Below are 14073 nucleotides of genomic sequence, written 5' to 3' on the forward strand. Positions count from 1 at the left end.
GTGTTCCTATTGTAACGGAACAGCGCTCAGTGCCTTAGATAGAGCGATACTTACCGAGCAGTGATCCCTGCCAGACAACAACCTCCCTGTTGAGCGAATTCGCCAACAGCAAGCCACTTCAGTGTCGCTGCTTACGTGTGTCAGGGGCCTCAGACCCTGGCCAACCTTTAGGAAGCTTCTGCTGATTGACCCACTAATGTGAAGCGGACATTGTACTTCAGTTACCGGCTCACTGGTCTTTGTTCCAGACACTTCTACATGACGCAAAAACATGGTCGCTTCTGCGTAGCCAACCCAGGGCAGCTGCATTTAAACCACTGCAGGACCATCCTACCGTCGTTGAAAAGCTTCTCGGTATTATGATGTCCAGTCTCTATTGGTCAGCACTGTACCAACGTAGCTGCCATGACTGCTATAGCTGGGTCTCAAACCTATGCCAGACCACCTGAGTGTTTGTGCAGCACAGCTTCACAGGTCTATGGCCGGATTTCCAGCTATCCCTACCTGTGCTGAGGTCCCAGCAGAGGACCTCTTCGCCCTTTGCCACAGGGGCAAGGTGCAGCTTGCCACATTCCTAATGACAGCTGCGATGCCAGCCAACCAGATGTAGGCCAGATAGCACCATGATCCAGCACAGCTCACCACCTGCAGCGGCAGAACATGGTAAGTGCTACAGCCCACAAGGCCTCGCCTGAGGTCTCTGAACCAAGAGATGCTGACAGTGTGTTTGCCATGCTCAACACCAACACTAGCAGTATCAATGTCCGCTGAATGGAAATAGAAAGTAATGGGGAGGTTCCTTTATCCACGAGTGACCTTCTCTGTTGTATTTATACCTTTTTTGGTGGAGAATCATCGTCACGCTAGCTGCCATAGAGACTCTTTCGCAACTGCAGTCAGTCGTATGTTGTAGACGTCATATGAAGTGTAATTGTAAGAAGCAACAATCCCAAGCACGTAAACCATTTGCACACAACAAACGAAATTGTACACACAGGTTTGCGGAGTCATGGAGGGGGGGTCACAGTTTGTATCTCATAAATGGGTCAGGAGGTGATGTGTCCACCGTGCTATGCTCCCAGTAAAGGTTAGTAGAGATCATCTTTCTGTGGAACCAGTCGCAACCCTTTCTCCAACCAGCTACCTGAAAGGAAAGTTTCCCAAATTCTTATTCAATCCTGGATCTCAATTACAGGTAGCAAGTGAGAGTACATTTACTGAAGCATATCTAACCGGTCATCCCAGTGGTTAAATGGGAGAGGCAGGATCATAATTTGCAAAATCAATTTTGGTTTAGTTTTTCTGGTTGAGCATTATGCCGGAGTTGATTTATAACTGTGTGTAAAAGTGGATGGTACACAGTTTCGTCTCAGCTTTAAGGCCAGAAAACCATCACTGTCGCTAGGAACACCCGATATGTTAGATAAGCCAGCTACATTACACACATGATCCTGTTAAGTCATTTCACAGGACATCAGGCCGAAAGATATTGGAAAATTAAACTGCGTAGATGAATGTTACAGTTAGTTCTTTGTGTGTATCTGAACCATTCAGGTAGATGAGTTAGATAAAGCACAATATTTTGTGTGATGTAGTTCAAATGGTTCAAATGCTCTGTGCACTCTGGGACTTAACATCTATGGTCAGAAGTCCCCTAGAACTTAGAACTACTTAAACCTAACTAACCTAAGGACAGCACACAACAGTCATCACGCGTGATGTAGTTCGAGATAAGTACGGCAAATTGGTGGAAGCAGAGCTCTTCATTTCAACAATGACAGCTTTAGTCATGAAGAATTTATGCTATGACTTGGTACACCGATTTTGAGCTTAGAAGTGATGGATTAGGGTGAGTTATTTAGGGTAGGGATTTCATGTCATTCCATGCAGCTCCATCAGAGTCAATTAACTGCAATGAGAAGGAAGTACCGCATCTAGTGAGATGGGATAAGGAGGACATGGAGAGACTGTTGGAAGACTATGTTGAGTTATTTGAGCCCCCTATACCACTACCGGTCACGCCGCTAACTCAATATATCATTCCCACTGGGAATGAATAGCCTATCTGTAAGTCAAGAAGAATTATAGGACGTGTTTGGAATGAACAGTGTAATGACTATAGAATGTGGATTGAGAGTAAATAGAAGAAAGACAAAAATAGTTAGAAGTATGTTTTAGTGTAGCCACAACAGGCAGGCAATTACACCCTGTGAGCTATAGCTGAGTTTCTCGCTTTGCCTTTCGAATTCCTGGCGCCACCAGCTCGATTTTTCGTGTGATGGCCTTCTGCTTTGGGGCTACTAAGAGGTTGTCGATGGGGAACAGAGCACGTTGCGGCGTGGCGAGTTGGGGAGTGGTAACGGAACGAGGAGGACAGTATGAGAGGTCCACCCGGTGACTAAGGCGACCGCTGGTGCACGCTTATTGTCTGGCGAATGGTTGCTGAGCAACTTGTGGGGCGATTTGAATCCGTGGCTGACTTCGAATGCCGTCTTCAAGCGTAACCTGGCCAGCTAGCTCTGGGACGAGGCACACGGATGAGTGGGTAGAATCCAGATTCGCAGTGCTGGATTCTAGGTCCCCTTTGGAACCGGCAAGCTACAAATTCGATTTATGAACTCCAGTTAAGCGTTAGATTTTGAGATCTTAACTTTATTTTCTTATTAATATCTGTAGGTCTCTCGCTATCATTGTGATTTCTTGGCTGAGCTATTTCACCACCAGTTGGTTCCTTGAGTTGTAGCTGTTATTTGCGTTTCCTGAGTCAATAGAGGTTGTTTGTTAACAGGACACCTTAAACTGTGTGAGCCAGGGCGATAACGTGCTTCTTCTATGATATGATAATTACATTCGCTAACGAAGAGCCTTTGTTTCAAATTTGCTTTTGTCTAGGCTATGTACTCGAGTGCACCTGTGGTATAGGGGTAGCGTCCTTGATCAGTAATCAAAACGTCTTCGATCCCGTTTTTGAAACCCGCAACCACTTAAGTTTTGATTAATAATCACCATTTGGCGACCGAAGACTTCCGGCGTAAGAAGTCACCCTCATTCCGCCAACGGCCTTGTCAAAGAGGGCAGAGCAGCGGAAAGAGATTGAAAACACTCTCTTGTCCTTCGGGAGGGAAACTGTCCCTAAAGACGGAAGAATCAGCAATGATAAGTGGCATGAGGATGCAGAAGGCAATGGAAACCGCTGCATTAAAGACACATAACTTGTATCCAGGACATGTGGTCTGTAATTGATGAAGTGTAATTGATGAAGTGTAATTGATGATCTCTCTACTACCAAAGGTTATGGAATAGTCCCCTATTGGGAGGGGACTGCCAAAGGATAACTTTCTATGAGTCGGAGCGTGGGATGTTAGAGGCAACGTAGTAGGGAAGATAGAGAATCGGAGAAGGGAAATGAAAAGGCACAGTGTAGATATAGTAGTAGTCAGTGAAGTGCGGTGAAATGGAAAGAATAGGATGGTAGGGCAGAGACTGTGCTACAGTGAACAGTTCAGTGAAAAGGTTGTTCTTGTTAGAATCGACTGAAAACCAACTCCTACAACGATAATTAAAGTATGCATACGTGCCGACGTCGCAAGCTCAAGATGAAGATGCACAGAGAGCACAGAGAGTATATGATGTTATTGAAAGGGAAATGCAGTATGTAAAAGGAGATGAAAATGTAATTGCCATGGGGGACTGGAATGCAGTTGTAGGCGAAGGATTAGATGAATAAGAAGCAGGACAATATAGGCTTGGGATACGAATGAGAGAGGAGAAAGGCTAACTGAGTTCTGTGATAAATTTCCACTAATAGCGCATAATCTGTTCAAGAATCACAAGACGCGGAGGTTGTAATATCTACGACTATGTTTTATTCAGCACTGTGTGTGGAATTTGAGCGAACATTCTTGTGATGTTAATAAAAGGACTTCATAGATACTAAAATAATAAGAAATTATTATTGTCGGTGATATAATTTAATTTTCTGTGAAAATAATATCTCAGACAATACTCATGGAAAAAGATAATGGGAGTCTTCATCTTTTGTTATCTATGATTCTTCTAGAATAATGTTTCTTCTTATTCGAACTGTTGTAATGATCGGACACGATTGATGTCTTGTAGCAATGAGGTCGGTAAAAACTGTATTATGTTGTTAAGTAATATTTGAAAAATAGAGTTTCTTTATCATTGAAATCAATCTGTGTGTTTCATATTTTATTTTAATATGATTCTCGACCTATATAAATATTATGTTTTATGTTAAGCTATAAGCGAGAGCAACCATTACTGCTGCTGATCTACAGTGCGGATTATTGGTAAATTGCTGAATAATGAGCGATTAACATGTGAGAAATACTTTTAAATATTAGTACATGTAGTTAAGGAACTGAAAAGATTGAATAACTATTATTTGTTGAGAGTGAAACAACGCCTGAACCAGATTCAATGACTGATTGTCTTATGTTGGCCGCCATCTTAGTGAAATGTTGCAAAAAAATGGCTCTGAGCACTTTGGGACTTAACTGCTGAGGTCACCAGACCCCTAGAACTACTTAAACCTAACTTATCTAAGGACATCACACACATCCATGCCCGAGGCAGGATTCGAAGCTGCGACTGTAGCTGTCGCGCGGTTCCAGACTGTAGCGCCTAGAACCGCTCGGCCACACAGGCCGGCGTGAAATGTTGCAGCGGCAGTTTTAAATCAAACTATTAAGGACGCATAAACCTTGATGGTCAAATTTGCTATAATAATTGTGTATGCATGGCCCGGAACTCACACACAAAATCATACATTCGACTAAGATTATGAATAATCTTTAAATATGGTGCCAACAGCATCTTACGTGGTGAAACTGTCCTCTGCTAATGTATGGACCTTGATTATTTAGTAATAACTTTAAGGATTTTTTTTACAGGGAAGTATACATTAGTGTTGTGCACGTGTGGCATTTTGTGTGCAAATAGTCTATCTGTTTTAAGGAAAAATGTTGCCACCTGGAATAATAGTTGGCTGTATTGTGTGAGATCACTCTCATTTACACTGCCTGACAGACAACATTGGTACACGTTCCACTGTTGAGATTTCATTAACAGGATCACTACCTTTAGCTCGGAGAGGCAGCGATTAAATGAAGCCTTATGTTACACTAATAAGTAATTGATTTTGTTGTAGTCCTACCCATGATTTGTAAAATACCGCAATCCTAACCGCACGCCACAAGGTGTACCTGCAGAAGACCGGTTGGCAGGGGACGATTTCAGTTAGATTACATCATGGTCAGACGGAGATTACGGTATCAGATACTGGTCTGTAAGGCGTGCCTAGCAGCAGATATGAATTCAGATCAAAATGCAGTAGTGATGATGAGTAGTTCAAGAGATTAGTCAGGAAGAATCCATACGCAAAGAAGTGCGATGCGGAAGTACAAACGAATGACGACATAAACTTGATGTTATATAAAGCTACAGATACAGCAATAAAGAATAGCTCAGTAGACAGTACAGTTGAAGAGGATTCGACATCTTTACAAAGGGCAGTCGTAAAATTTGGAAAAGAAAACAGAAGTACAAAGAATTGAACTGCAAGGAAGCCACGGGTACCAGAATAAATACTTCAGCTGATCGATGAAAGAATTAAGTTCTGGGAAATTCAGGAATGTACAAATAAAAGTCGCTGATAAATTAAATAAATAGGAAGTTCAGGGAAGCGAAGACGAAATGAGTGCATGAAAAATGTGAGGAAATAGAAAAAGAAATGATGGTCAGAAGGAATGACTCAGCATACAGTAAAGTCAAAACAACATTCGACAGCACAAAAAGAAAGTGTAGTAACTTATGAGTGCAACCGGAATTTCACTGTTAAATGCAGAGGAGACAGCGGATAGGTGGAAAGAGTACATCGAGGGCCTCTATGAGGGGCAAGATTTGTTAGATGTGATAGAAAAAGAAACAGGAGTCGATTCAGCAGAGATAGAAGATCCTGTATTAGAACCAGAATTTAACAGAACATTTAAAGACTTAAGGGACAAAAGAGGTAGATAACATCCCTTCAGACTTTCGGAAATAATTGGGAGAACAAGCGACAAAACGACTATTCATGCTGGTGTGTAGAATGTATAAGTCTGAGGACGTACCATCTGAGTTTCGGAAAAATATTATACACACAGTTCCGAAAACTGCAAGAGGTGACAAGTGAGAGAATTATCGCACAATCAGCGTAACGGCTCATGCATCCAAGTTGCTGACAATAATAATATACAGAAGATCTGAAAAGAAAATTGAGGAAGTACTAGAAGAGTTATTGGCACCCACCGAGAGGCTAATCTGAGGATGCGGTTGATAATGGAAGCAAACTCAAGAAAAATCAAGAAATTTTCATACGATTGGTCGACCTGAAAAAAAGTTCGATAACGTAAAATGATGTAAGTTGTTCGAAAACCTGAGAAAAATAGTGGTAAGCTATAGGGAGGGACGGGTAATATACAATATGCACTAGAGCCTAGAGGAATAATACGAGTGGAAGACCAAGAACGAAGTGCTCAGATTAAAAAAGGTGTAAAACAGGGATACAGTCTTTCCTCTGTACTGTTCAACCTATACATCGAAGAAACAAAGATGGAAATAAAAGAAAGCTTCAGGAGTGCAGTTAAAATTCAAAGTGAATGAATATCAGTGATACAATATACTGATGATATTACTATCCTCAGTGAAAGTGATGAAGAATTACATGATCTGCTGAATGGAATGAACAGTCTAATGAGTACAGAATACGGAATTAGAGGAACTAGAAGAAAGACGAAAGTAATGAGACGTAGCAGAAATGAGACAAGCGACAAACGTAACATCTGGATTGATAGTCACGAGTTAGAAAATCTGCTACTTAGGCAGCAAAGTAACCAATGACCGACGGAGGACATGAAAAGCAGACTAGCCCTGGCAAAAAGGACATTTCTGGCCAAGAGAAGTCTAGTAGTACCAAAATTTTGGTCTTAATTTGAGGAAGAAATTTCTGAGACTATACTGTACATCAGGAGCACAGCATTGCATGGTAGTGCAACATGGTCTGCGGGAAAACCGGAACAGAAGAGAATGAAAGCATTTGATAAGTGGCACTGCTGGCGAATCTTGAAAATTAGGTGGTCTGATAAGGTAAGGAATGAGGAGGTTCTGCGCAGAATCGGAGAGGAAAGAAATATGTGGAAAACACTGACAAGGAGAAGGGACAGGTTGATAGGACATCTGTTAAGGCATCAGTGAATGACTTCCATGGTACTAGCGGGAACAGTATAGGGCAAAAGCTGTAGAGGAAGACAGAGACTGGAAAACATACAGCAAATAATGAAGAACATAGGTTGCAATTCCTACTCTGAGATGAAGAGGTTGACGTAGGAGAGGAATTCGTAGAGGGCCGCTGAAACCAGTCACAACACTCATGACCCCCAAAAAAAGTAACCCGGTTTGGTGGCCTAGTTTTCTTCTGGGAGTTTCACTGCCGTTGTAGAGATGGTATCTTACAGTGATGCGGGTATACCGTCTGGCTAGTTATTCTTGCTTTAGCTAATAATTATTTCTTTTGCCGGTCTGTACACAACGAAAAAGGCCATGGAAGTCCGGTGCTCCTATTGTAACCTTTCTCGGTTTTCCTGCCTGGTGTAGCCTTTTCCTCCTTGTGTATAAGCCTTCTGGTGCACCACTTGTGAAGAGTCCATTCAAACTCTTACTTACATAACTGAAGCACTTATTCGTGAAGGCCTACCTGATTTCTGTTTGGTTATTTTACTTAACTGAAGCTGTTATTATTGAAGGCCTACCATTTAGTTTTCAATTAAATTAAGAGATATTTCATATTTTGGGTTAGCTCAAACTCTCATTAATCAATGGATACTTGTTTTTATTGTCCTATTACTGTTATCTGGCAACAGCCTTGCCGCAGTGGATACACCGGTTCCCGTTAGATCACCGAAATTAAGCGCTGTCGGGCGTGGCTGGCAGTTGGATGGGTAACCATCAGGGCCGCCATGTGTTGTTGCCGTTTTTTGGGGTGCACTCAGCCTCTTGATGCAAATTGAGGAGCTACTCGACCGAATAGTAGCAGCTCCGGTCAAAGAAAACCATCGTAAAGACTGGGAGAGCGATGTGCTGACCACACACCCCTCCTATCGGCATCCTCAACTGAGGATGCCATGGCGGTCGGATGGACCCAACGGGCCACTTGTGGCCTGAAGACGGAGTGCTTTTTATTATTGTTATCTGATATCTTACTGAATCTGTGTTCTAATTAACTGAAAATGTGATTGCCAAAGGCCTACCTGTTTCGAAGGTATTTATGTCAAGAAGGTAGTAACAATACATGACACTTGATAGTATATGGGCCATAACTCTTTCACATTACATCTCTTTAAGCATAATTGGAGGTTTCAACTGATATTCACAGAGTGTGTTTGGTCAGCATCTCCGCATTACATTTCAAGGTGTCACACACATAATAATCTGACAACCAAGGCGCCAACGCACTCAGGCGTATGTTTAAGGAGGAACGGTCTGTCGAGAATAAGGGCGTTAGTGAGACTCAGGCAGTTGTGTGTACCATTTTAGCTGAAATTCCCCAGATTGTTGTGGACCTTTGTAAGTAGGCTGTTTAGGTTCTCATACTGGTAACGCCGCCGTCACGTAGCGCTCTGTATGAATACCACTGGCTGTGGTGTGTGCAGTCTGTGACTGGTTTGCATTGTTGTCCCCCATTGTAGTGTTGGGCGGCGGCAGCTGGATGTGAACAGCGCGTAGCGTTGCGCAGTTGGAGGTGAGCCGCCAGCAGTGGTGGATGTGGGGAGAGAGATGGCGGAGTTTTGAAATTTGTAAGAATGGATGTCATGAACTGCTATATATATTATGACTATTAAGGTAAATACATTGTTTGTTCTCTATTAAAATCTTTCATTCGCGAACTATGCCTATCAGTAGTTAGTTCCTTCCGTAGTTTGAATCGTTTATTTAGCTGACAATAGTGGCGCTCGCTGTATTGCAGTAGTTCGAGTAACGAAGATTTTTGGGAAGGTAAGTGATTTGTGAAAGGTATAGGTTAATGTTAGTCAGGGTCATTCTTTCGTAGGGATTTTTAAAAGTCAGATTGCGTTGCGCCCGGTAATGAAGATTTTTGTGAGGTAAGTGATTTGTGAAACGTGTAGGTAAATGTTAGTCAGGGTTCATTCTCTTCTAGGGATTACTGAAAGTCTGATTGCGTTGCGCTAAAAAAAATATTGTGTGTCAGTTTAAGCACAGTTTTGTATAATTTTTCTAAGGGGACGTTTTATTTGTCGACCCTTAGCCGAGGATACCTCACTGGAATCTTCTGATCTTTTTCTTGTAGTTTGTGTAATTAGTGTAGATTTTGTTTATACCTAGCGCATAATTGTAGAGAGAATCTCCTTTGTAGTTGTAGTTTTTCATTCTTGTACAGTAAAACAGTTGGGGCATGCATGTAGATTTGCACCAAGTATTTCGCAGCTGCGCTTGCAAGTAACGAGATATTATTTTCAATGTTATGTTAATGTGTTTTCTTCTTTTGCTCTTCAAATTGTGTTTTTCTGTGTTATCGTGTGAAATATTGTGACAATAATGGCGTGTGAAAAACGTAACACTAGGCTCCAAAGTAAACTGAGAAATAATAGTGACGACGAGCGTAGCTTACCAGCACCACTGTGTAATGAATTAACAGGCATTCAAAGTAGTAATTTGGTAATAGTACATAGGGAAATGGAGCGGGCTGCAAATAATGGTGTAGGCAGTGAAACAATTAGTGAACAGGGAAGCATTATCGATCGATCTGTAGGCAACAGCTCGCGCCAGGAATCCGAAATGACAGGACACAATCTTGCAAATACTGTACATTCAGATTTTGCGTGCTCACCGTTTTCTCAAATAAGTCAAGACACATTTTTTGCTTGTCAAAATGTGAATGTTGCCGGTGCAAAAGCACTGCCGAAAAGTATAGAGGAACAGATTCCAGACACTAATAATTATTATTGCAATTAATGCAACAAATGAAACCAAATCAGACAGAAACACAGCAAAAGCTTCAAAAGCTAGACACAATGGAACAACACCAGAGACACACACAGCACCAGTTAGGCACAATGGAACGAAGCCTTCAAAAGTTATACGCAATGGAACAAAAGCTTCAAAAGTTAGACTCAGTGGAACATACGCTTGAACAAACACGTGAAGATTGAACTCCTGAGTTGCATAAAATCGAATCGAAATGTCAGAAAGTCTGTAATGACGTAAAAACACAAATTTGTGAGCATTTCCAACCTTTTTTTTCGCGGCATGAAAATACATTACAGAATCACGAATCAACCATAAAAGAACTGCAAACTATTGTTCATGAAAATGATGAGACCTTGCAAGCTAAAATTGACTCAGTTGCATCTACCGATTCGGTTACGCAACTTGCAAAAACTCAGCAAAACTTAAAGGACACAGTAGATAAGATTTCAACACAAATGGGCACTCTGAAACTTGGTTCAAAAAAACACACTGAGGAAATAAGTACGCTATCGGAGAAAGTAGCCGAAATTTCGGATCAGTTCATTAACTTATCTACAAAGGTAGATGATGATCTGAATGACATAGAAGAGTGCGAACAAATTAGGAAATTCAAACAAAATCAGAACCAATTTAATACGCAACACCAAAGAGAAATCCGGGAAGTACAAGATCAGTTGACGCAGGTAATACAATAATTTAATATTTCAGAGGACACTCGCGCTCCAACACGGGAAGAGGGACTTGGAAATACGGAAAAGCCACAAAATAATAACACAGGGCATTTCGGAAATCATGAAAGACATTGGCAAGGTGCACCGAATTTTGAGATGGAACCGCCGACACGACGTAACAATGACCGATATGCTACACGATGATTTTGACTGTAAGCTGTTCATTACTACACGTAAATACAAAACATTTAAGAATTCTGGCAACGACATTCATCCACAAGCGTGCCTCCATCAATTCTCTCATTGTTTTACTCACAACTGGTCATTAGAGCATAGATTAGAATTTATGTGTGGCTACTTGGAGAATGAACCAGCTGTAAGAATGCGATCGGTCATTCACGATTGTCACAGTCAAGGAGAATCTTATCATGCCTTCCTCTCAGCATATTACTCTCAAACTACACAAGACCGAGTAGAACATAGCATCATAATGATGAAACATTTCGAACAATCTGAATTTTCCAGTCTTGTCAAATATTTCGAAGACATTTTACATAAGAATCAGTATCTTTCTAACCCATACAGCCCCTCAGAACTCATCCGCATTTGCTTAATCAAATTACCTGATCATTTACGACAGATTATTTTAGCAGGACGATGCAAAGAAGACACTGAAGCTTTTCAGGGACTGTTACAAGAACTGGAAATTGACACTGACAATCGCGGAACGCGAAAACAGGAGCACAACAATTACAGGTCACACCTGTCGCAATTCCGCTTTGACAGAATAATACACGACAAGGCTATTCGTACAACGTAAATCGTGACCTAAACAGACACCAACCGTATGACAACCGTTGGCAGAGTTGTACTAATTACAGGGAAAGATCACCTCTCCGCGGTAATGACTATCACAGAGACTAACATAGAAACAGACAATATGGGAACCAGAACAATTATTATTACGGGAGACAGAATAACTTTAGACGCAACGGTCCACCGTGCAGTGATAATTCAGGGAGAAATTCTCCACCATGTGACCGACAAAACATTAATTACAGAAAATAACCGACTTGATGACAGACGATGTGATCGTAACGACAGACCTGAATTGCATCAGAACTGGCGAGCTTGTAACAGGGCAGGGCCTTCTCGTCCAGGTGAATTTGTAGACGCGCGCCAACAAAGAGACAGGCAATGACTCGCACCACAGGCAGCCACGTGCGCCGGCTGGCTCAGCGAAAAACAGTATTGACGCTGACCTTGAGAAAAATTTTATCATTGCTTACCGACGTATACAACATGGTAATTGCTTTGCAGTTTAAACTCTGTCCACTAGGAAGAGTAAAAGATTGCACCACATTTCACATGTAAAACCATTTGTTGAGAGATATTCTGCTTTTTAACTTAGTCTTTGCCATAAAATTTTTCACTTCACGTTACTAGTATGCTTTGTCAGACTTAAAAACTGTTAAATGCAACAATGTTTTGAAATTCACTATCCAGTCTAGAACCTGGGGAACATATTTAAGCAGAAATTACGATTGCATTGTTATAGTGAACAGACGATACAGTGTTATTATTTATACATGCTTGCTTGTTAGTTGCACGATTACGTAACGACTATCAGGCTTACATACTTAGAACATATACTGGTACTGCTAATGAGATTTTAATGCAACATTTTGGTTTACTTGAAAATACATTCTCGGTTTAAAGTACTTTCTGCAAGATACCAGATGACACAGTAGTTAGTTTATTTGACAGATACACGATTATATCACGACGCTACTAATGAGTGACACAATTTACATTGTTGCTTTTGCGGTGTATCTGTTTTATATCTGCACAGTTTTTCTGAATTATTCTGGAAAGTAAAACATGTTTTAGTAGTAACTTTGTGGTATAGCTGCAATGGGACAGCCTTTTCTGTAGCACAACAATACGTTACAGTACAGTACTTACTTCATCACGGCAATAAGCGTAGTAACTACGATATCTATACGCAAAGCATTTCACTTTTGTTTATCATGAGGTAAGTACATTGACTTCTGCAGAACTTAGCTTGCGGAGGACGATAACTACGATACATCCACAGAGATTATCTTACAACAATACGCACAGTTTAGCGCTACAGTACACGTATTTGAGTGATTAATTTTGTGCTTAAAACATTTATTTTTAAAGATATTTGAAGTACAATGATACAAAGGTTTTCTGTGATACATTTCATTTCATTGCTGTAATATGTAACACCTGAGGATATAATTACACTTTGTGTACCATGTGTATGGCTATCACAAGGAGCCCTAGCTAATATGGTATTTGCTTATACAACTTCACACATGGGTACCATATTTCTCTCACACAGAATTACACAGCTATCTGATCATTTAACTGAGAGAGACAAATATTTATTTTACTACATCAGTGACAGATGTTTACATAATTACACGGTTAGATAACTTCACACTTATGAAATTGTATTTTGTCTGTACTTTGTGAAATGTTCATATTTTTTCGGAACCATTGTGATATTATGAGAGCTTTGAATGCTGTATTTGGTATGGGATCATGATTTTTAAAGTACGTTTGAGGCAGATGACACTTTTGACATGAGCAGAGAATTTTTTTTAGGTTTTGAAACTATTGGAGGAAGCTACGATGATTTTGAGATTTGGCTGAGGTTTTATGATGTTATGATGACGATATGTATTATGCTGTTGCGGTATGTTTATGATCAATAAGCTGATGCTATATGAGTTATTTGATTATGCTACATATCTGTTATGATGAAATATTGAAGAAGTGTCGACGAATAAGGTAAGAAATAATGAGTAGTGCTTAAGGACTCTGGTTTGTGAAAAAGGTTGTTGGAAACCAAGAATCGTACTTTAAGAGTAATGAAATGTATGTAAATGAGTGAATGTATTACGATGCCCACGAAATTTTTTTGGACACTGGTATATCAATAGGATTTTGTTTCTACAGATGTGTAACGCAAACTCTTGACCTGTGAAATTTTTTATTTGAGACTGCCACTGTAGCGGAAACTGGTGTCGTAAATATTTCGATAAGAGAGTTAAGTGAGCACCCGCACGTAATGCGTCGTGGGCACCCAGCTGCGCGACAGCCACCTGGAAACAAGCCATCAGTGTGTGTGCCTTTCAGAGGCATAGGTGAAAAAAAAGGCCATTATCCTCGCTATTGATATTTTTTTGTAGAAAGCATCGTAAATACGACGCGCTCAAACTTGAAAACATATAATTATACTGTCGAGCTCTTAATTTATAATATTCATTAAAATGCCTAATGAAACGATGAGAAACATTTCACGGCTATTGTCTTGCTAGTT

General features: G+C 40.7%; 1 pseudogene; it reads left to right on the forward strand.

Moving 5' to 3' along the window:
• Nucleotides 1-7914: 7914 nt before the first annotated feature.
• LOC126290970 (5S ribosomal RNA) lies at nucleotides 7915-8032 on the forward strand (annotated as a pseudogene).
• Nucleotides 8033-14073: the final 6041 nt, after the last annotated feature.

The sequence above is a fragment of the Schistocerca gregaria genome, chromosome 1, assembly GCF_023897955.1.
Source record: "Schistocerca gregaria isolate iqSchGreg1 chromosome 1, iqSchGreg1.2, whole genome shotgun sequence".
NCBI classification, from domain to species: Eukaryota; Metazoa; Arthropoda; class Insecta; order Orthoptera; family Acrididae; genus Schistocerca; species Schistocerca gregaria.